This window comes from Ornithorhynchus anatinus, chromosome 18 (assembly GCF_004115215.2).
Source record: "Ornithorhynchus anatinus isolate Pmale09 chromosome 18, mOrnAna1.pri.v4, whole genome shotgun sequence".
NCBI classification, from domain to species: domain Eukaryota; kingdom Metazoa; phylum Chordata; class Mammalia; order Monotremata; family Ornithorhynchidae; genus Ornithorhynchus; species Ornithorhynchus anatinus.
In genome coordinates this window covers 27,050,255-27,056,463 of record NC_041745.1, presented here as the reverse complement: position 1 = coordinate 27,056,463, position 6,209 = coordinate 27,050,255, and the positions used below count along the sequence as shown (strand labels likewise).

Genomic DNA, 6,209 nt, shown 5'->3' with positions numbered 1-6,209 from the left:
ATATCGCTTTTCTTACAACTCATATACATGCCTCCTTTTTTTTTCTTCTTCCCATCTGCTTCCTCCCCAAAGCAGAAGTGGAGAAGCAGCATGACTTAGTGGAAAGAACATAGGTCTGGGAGTCAGAAGGACCTGGGTTCTAGTCCTGGCTCCACCATATGCCTGCTGTGTGACCTTGGACCTCCACTTTTCTGGGTCTCCGTTACATTATCTGTGCGAAGGGGATTAAGAATGTGAAGCCCATGTGGGACAGGGACTGTGTCCAACCTGATCAGCTTGTATCTACCCCAGAGCTTAGAGCAGTGCTTGGCACGTAGTAAGAGCTTAAAAATTACCATAATTATTATCTCTAAATTATTTCATTCTCTATCTCCCCCTCTAGAATGTAACCTCCTTGAGGGCAAGGATCATGCCTAATATTTATATTTTAATCTCCCAACTACTCAGTGCAGTGCTCTGCACACAGTAGGCACTCAGTAAATACTTTGCATAGATTGATTTTTTCAGTACTTAGGAGTAGGCCTTTATATATATTCGGCTCCCTTATCAACCAGCACTTCATTTGCTTTTTTGTCGATTCCTAATAATTTGGAGAACTCTATCTGATTATATTGATTTTAATTTTATCGGGTTGATTTTTTGTCACAGAGACCCTCCTCTCTGATCCACTAAATTATTATTTATTTATTAATGGTAATTGTTAACTGCTTACTCTGTTCCAGGCACAGTCCTAAGTGCTGGGGTGGATACAAACGAATCGAGTTGGACGCAGTCACCGTTCCACATGAGGCCACAGACTTAATCCCCATTCTACCGATGAGGGAACTGAGGCACAAAGAAGTGAAATGACTTGCCCAAGGTCACACAGGAAGTAATTGGCAGAGCTGAGGTAGAAGCCAGGACCTCTCACTCCCAGGCCCGTGCTTCCATTCTGCTCAGTTTACTTTGTTTAGTTATAAAAGTATTGCTATGCTGCTGGTCTACACATTGCCATCTTCATTTCTGATCATGTACTTTGAAAATAGCAAAAGACTATCCATCAATAGATCAATCCATGGTATTTAGTGAGAGGTTACTCTGTGTGGAGCACTGTACTAAACACTTAGGAGAGTACAGCAGAATTGGTAGACACGTTCCCTGCCCACAGTGAGCTTTCAGTCTAGAGACAAGATTCTTAATCATTTTGCTGCCTAGCCTGTTCGGTTGTGTGGCCATGGCCTGGCTCGGATCGTTATCACTCTGTGGCTTTAAGTGAATAATGGTAATACTAATAGCGTTAAGCTATTACTGTGTGCCCCACACTGGGGTAAATACAAGATAATCAGGTTAGACACACTCCCTGTCCCACATGAGACTCAGTAAGTAGAAGGAAGGAGTATTTAACCCATTTCACAGGTGAGGAAACTGAAACAGCAAAGTGAAGTGACTTGCCCATGGTCACAAAGCAGGCATGTGGCAGAGCCAGGATTAGAACCCAGGTCCCCGGATTCCCAGGCCTGTGCTCTTTCCACTAGCCACAGTGCTTGAGGAACTGCACTTGAGACCCTTTTGACTACATGGGGCTGTCCTTCAGGGGAAGCAAGATCAGTCTTTGCAGCCACTTCAATTAATCAACGGTATTTATTGAGCGCTTAGTATCTGCAGAGCAGTACTAAGGGTTTGGGAGAGTACAACAGAGTTAGTTTCACCTCTATTTCTCCTTTTCCTTGCCCCAGGAATTAATTCCAAATTCACTTATGAGTTTCTGGTTTATCTGGGGTAACCAGAGCCTTCTGAGCTGGCCTTCCTAATCTCCTTGCATGTTTAAGGACATAAAATCCCCTAGGACATGGACCTGCATTTCTTACATTATTGTCTATCTCCCCCTCTAGACTGTAAGCTCGTAAGCAGGGAATGTGTCTATTTGTTACATAGTAAGTGCTCAATAAATACGACTGACCATAGTGATTATTATTGTCAAGCATGACTCTACCTTGACTGTCTCCTGAAGGGCTGGTATTTTCAACACTCTCCAAATACCCTCTGAGGTGTTAAACTCTAGGTGATACAGGCATAGATTATAACTATCTGCCTATAAATATGTACATATGTACATATACATTCCTACATAAACATACCCGGGATATTTATGAGTTCCCCAGGGCACTTAATTTCAAACTGGAATTTCGTCTTGTTAACTTTCCCAACAGGTGGCTTGCGGGGCGATCATAAAGCTAAGTGGTAAAAAAATAAACTTAATTTATTATAAATTACTTATTGATTCACATTCCTGTCTATCTCACCCTCTAAACTCTAAACTTATTATGGGAAGGGAATATAGGCACTATGTCTGCTAATCCCGGCTCTGCCACTTGTCAGCTGTGTGACTGTGGGCAAGTCACTTACCTTCTCTGTGCCTCAGTTACCTCATCTGTAAAATGGGGATTAACTGTCAGCCTCACGTGGGACAACCTGATTACCCTGTATTTACCCCAGTGCTTAGAACAGTGCTCTGCACATAGTAAGCGCTTAACAAATACCAACATTATTAATTCTGTTGTATCGTACTCTCCCAAGAGCCTAGAACATGCTCTGCACATAGTAAATGTTCAGTAAATATCACTGATTGATAGCTTAGAAGCAGGAATAAGGGGCAGACCGATAAGAGATAATAATAATGATGATGTAATAATGATCATTAATGGCATTTGTTAAGTGCTTACTGCACGTCAAGCACCATTCTAAACATTGGGGTAGATATGCGATAATCAGGTTGGGAAGCAACGTGGCTTCATAGTTAGAGCACAGGCCTGAGCGTCAGAAGGACCTGGGTTCTAATCCCAACTCCTTCATGGGTCTGCTGTATGACCCTGGGAAGTTGCTTAACTTCTCTGTGCCTCAGTTACCTCATCTGTAAAAGGGGGATTAAGAGAGCGAGCCCCATGTGGGACAGGGACTGTGTCCAACCTGATTAATTTATATCTACTCCAGGGCTTAGAACAGTGCTTGGTAAGCACTTAAGAAGTACCGTCATCATCGTTGTTATTATTACAGAGTCCCTGTTTCACGTGGGGCTCGCAGTCTGTGCAGCCTGTCTGTTAGCTTCGGTGCCGGTCAAGGCCCAGTGACCTACAGGCTTGCAGTAGATGGGGGACGTGAGTGGAGAATGAATATGCCTCTTAAACACTTAACATTTTATCCTCTCGGGGAGGTACTCAGACCCAGAAAGAAGAGAGTCCGGTATTCTGGGTTTTTAAAAGCTCAGAAAGTTATTAGCAATTGCGGAAGACTGAAACGAGGCATTCCTTTTTTCCGGACGGATTGGAGTGTGGCGTGGGAAACTGGATGTGGGGATGTAGACTGTTTGCAATCCGCTTAGCTTTTACCTACCCCAGTGCTTAGTACAGTGCCTGGCACATAATAAGCGCTGAACAAATACCAAATGAGAATAATTTATTGAATGCCAACTCGTACTGGGCATTTGGGAAGCACAGAATAATGGGCAGGCGGGTTCCCTGCCCTCAAGGAGCTGACATACTATTGTGTGGGGTGGTGGTGGTGTATGTTTGACAAACACAAAGGTGTTTATGACTTATGACCTCTATTCCTCAATTACCTCATCTGTAAAATGGATATTAAGAACGGTGAGCCCCATGTGGGACACGGACTATATCCAACCTCGTAACGTGAATCGACCCCAGCGCTTAGTACAGTGCCTGGCACACAGGCTCAGGTGCTGGAGGCAACCAACACAAAAGCTCAACAAAGGACCATCTTTGTGTGCGCATAGTCAGGACTGAGCGATGCATTTAATACTCACCCCACCCTCAGCTCCAAAGCACTTCCGTCTTATCTTATCCCATCGAGTCGTCTCTGACCCACAGTGGCTCCGTGGACACATCTCTCCCAGGCCCCCCCTCCGCCATCGTTCTGGGAGTGGATCCATAGAGTTTTCTTGGTCAAAATATGAAAGTGGTTTACAGTTACCTTCCGCTCAGAAAACTTGAGTCTCCTCCCTCGACTCTCTCCCACGCTGCTGCCGTGCAGGGTGGGTGAGTTCTGACTTGTAGCAGATTGTCTTCCACTCGCTAGCCACTGCCCGAGCTAGGAATGGGATGGGTGTGCCTCTGCTTGACTCTCCCTTCCATAGCAGGGACTGGTAGAGGACTGGAAACTCTCCAGGTGCCATTCTGAGAGGGGAGCACCTCTGGACATACCCGTAATCGATTTCTTTATATTAATGTCAGTCTGCCCCGCTAGAATGTAAACTCTCTGTGGGCAGAGAACACAACTCTGTTGTATTGTACTCTCCCAAGCACTTAGTACAGTGGCCTGTACACAGTCAGTGCTAAATGAATACCACTGATTTGTTTTTTTAGCCTTACATGCACTCAGGGATGAATTTCATCATCAGTTAACCCTTTGTGCATGTGCATCTGTTTCCTATCCCTACTTTGTACAGAGAACTTATATTTTGAGAGGACAGGTTGTGACCTCGGGCAAGTCGCTCAACTTCTCTGTGCCTCAGCTACTTCATCTATAAAATGGGGATTAAGACCTTGAGCCCCACGTTGGACAGGGACTGTGTCCAACTTGAGTACAGCCTTCGGGAGAGTTCAATCAGTTCTTCTATAATGTGGGAGTTACAGTTTTGAAGGATCTCCTATAGAAATCCCATCGTATCGGTCGGTGGTATTTCTTTAGCTCCTACTGTGAATTCCTACTGTTCTAGTTACTTGAGAGCTCTGTACAAGCTTGTTGTGGGTGGGGACTGTGTCTGTTTATTGTTGTATCAAACTCTCCCGAGCGCTTAGTACAGTGCTCTGCATATAATAAGCGCTCAATAAATCCGATGGAGTGAATGAATGAATGAGTGAAGTGCTCGATAAATACCATTGATTTACAAAATTTAACAGAGCTGGTAGACAGAATCCCTGGCCTCAAGGAGCTTACAGTCTAGTAAGCTTGACCGACCTCCAAGTACACGCCCACAACCATTTTGTTTTAAAATGGTATTTGTTGAGCACTTACTATGTGCCAGGCACTGTTCTAAGCACTGGGTCGATACAAGATAATCAGGTTGGATACAGTCCATGTCCTTCATGGGGCTCACAGCCTCCATTTTACAGAGGAGATAATTGAGTCACAGAAAAGACTTGCCCAAGGTCACAAAGCCAACAGGCGGCAGAGCTGGGATTAGATCCCAGGTCCTCTGGGTTCTTCTGGCCTTACGTCCCATTCCATTCAGACAGATGTGGGACTTTGGAAGAACGCTCCCAAATTCCTCGGCAGCATTCTCTTGAAAACGCACAGTGAATACGTGCCTCGTAGGCAGTCCTCCCTGCACAGTAGAACTAAGACGTGAATCCTGCCCCCGATGACCTTATACTAGGACTCGAGTATTGCTCTTCCAGCAAGGGTCCAGCTCCTAGTCTTTCCTGCGAAGCTTACCCTCACTCCTCAAACCACCTCCTTACATCTCTGCTCTCAACCCTTATTTCCTTCAAAATCTTTTTCAGGTTCCACCTCCTCCCTGTGGTCCTCCTCAGGTGGTCTTATCAATGCTCATTCGGACCATCAGTTCGTATTTAGGCCCTTCTCTTTACCCTTGCGACGCTTACATGTGTCAGCTTATATGCGTTGGATTTAGTCCAATACGGGTTTAGGAATGTGTGAGTCTATAAATGATTGTGCTCACTTACCAACATATCCTTGGGGTCGTGTGACTTTGGACAAGTCACTTAACTTCTCTGTGCCTCAGTTACCTCACCTGTAAAATGAGGATGAAGACCGTGAGCTCCATGTGGGACAACCTGATTACCTTGTTTCTGCCCCGGTGCTTAGAACAGTGCTTGGCACATAGTCAATGCTTAACAAATACCATCATCATCATCATCATCATCATCATCTTCTTTATCTATTTTGTCTTAGATGTGAAGCTCTTTGGGGTTGGGACCAAAGTATGTACTTCTCCATACTTTGAAACTCTCTTAGCTCTGGGAATAATAGTAATAATAATGATTTTGGCAATAATAATAATGTGGTATTTAATAATAATAATTATGGTATTTGTTAAGTGCTTACTATATCCTAAGCATTGTTCTAAGTGCTGGGGTAGATACAGGGTAATCAGGTTATCCCACGTGAGGCTCACGGTCTTAATCCCCATTTTACCGATAAGGCCCAGAGAACTGAAGTGCCTTGCCCAAGGTCACACAGCAGACAAGTGG

The 6,209-nt window shown here is 44.5% G+C and overlaps 1 non-coding gene across 1 annotated transcript; it reads right to left on the bottom strand.

Annotated features, from left to right (window-relative positions):
- Positions 1-4,041: 4,041 nt before the first annotated feature.
- LOC114805613 lies at positions 4,042-4,179 on the bottom strand. Its single transcript, XR_003753584.1, has one exon. It is a non-coding gene; the product is annotated as a small nucleolar RNA SNORA7 (small nucleolar RNA).
- Between the last annotated feature and the right edge of the window lie 2,030 nt (positions 4,180-6,209).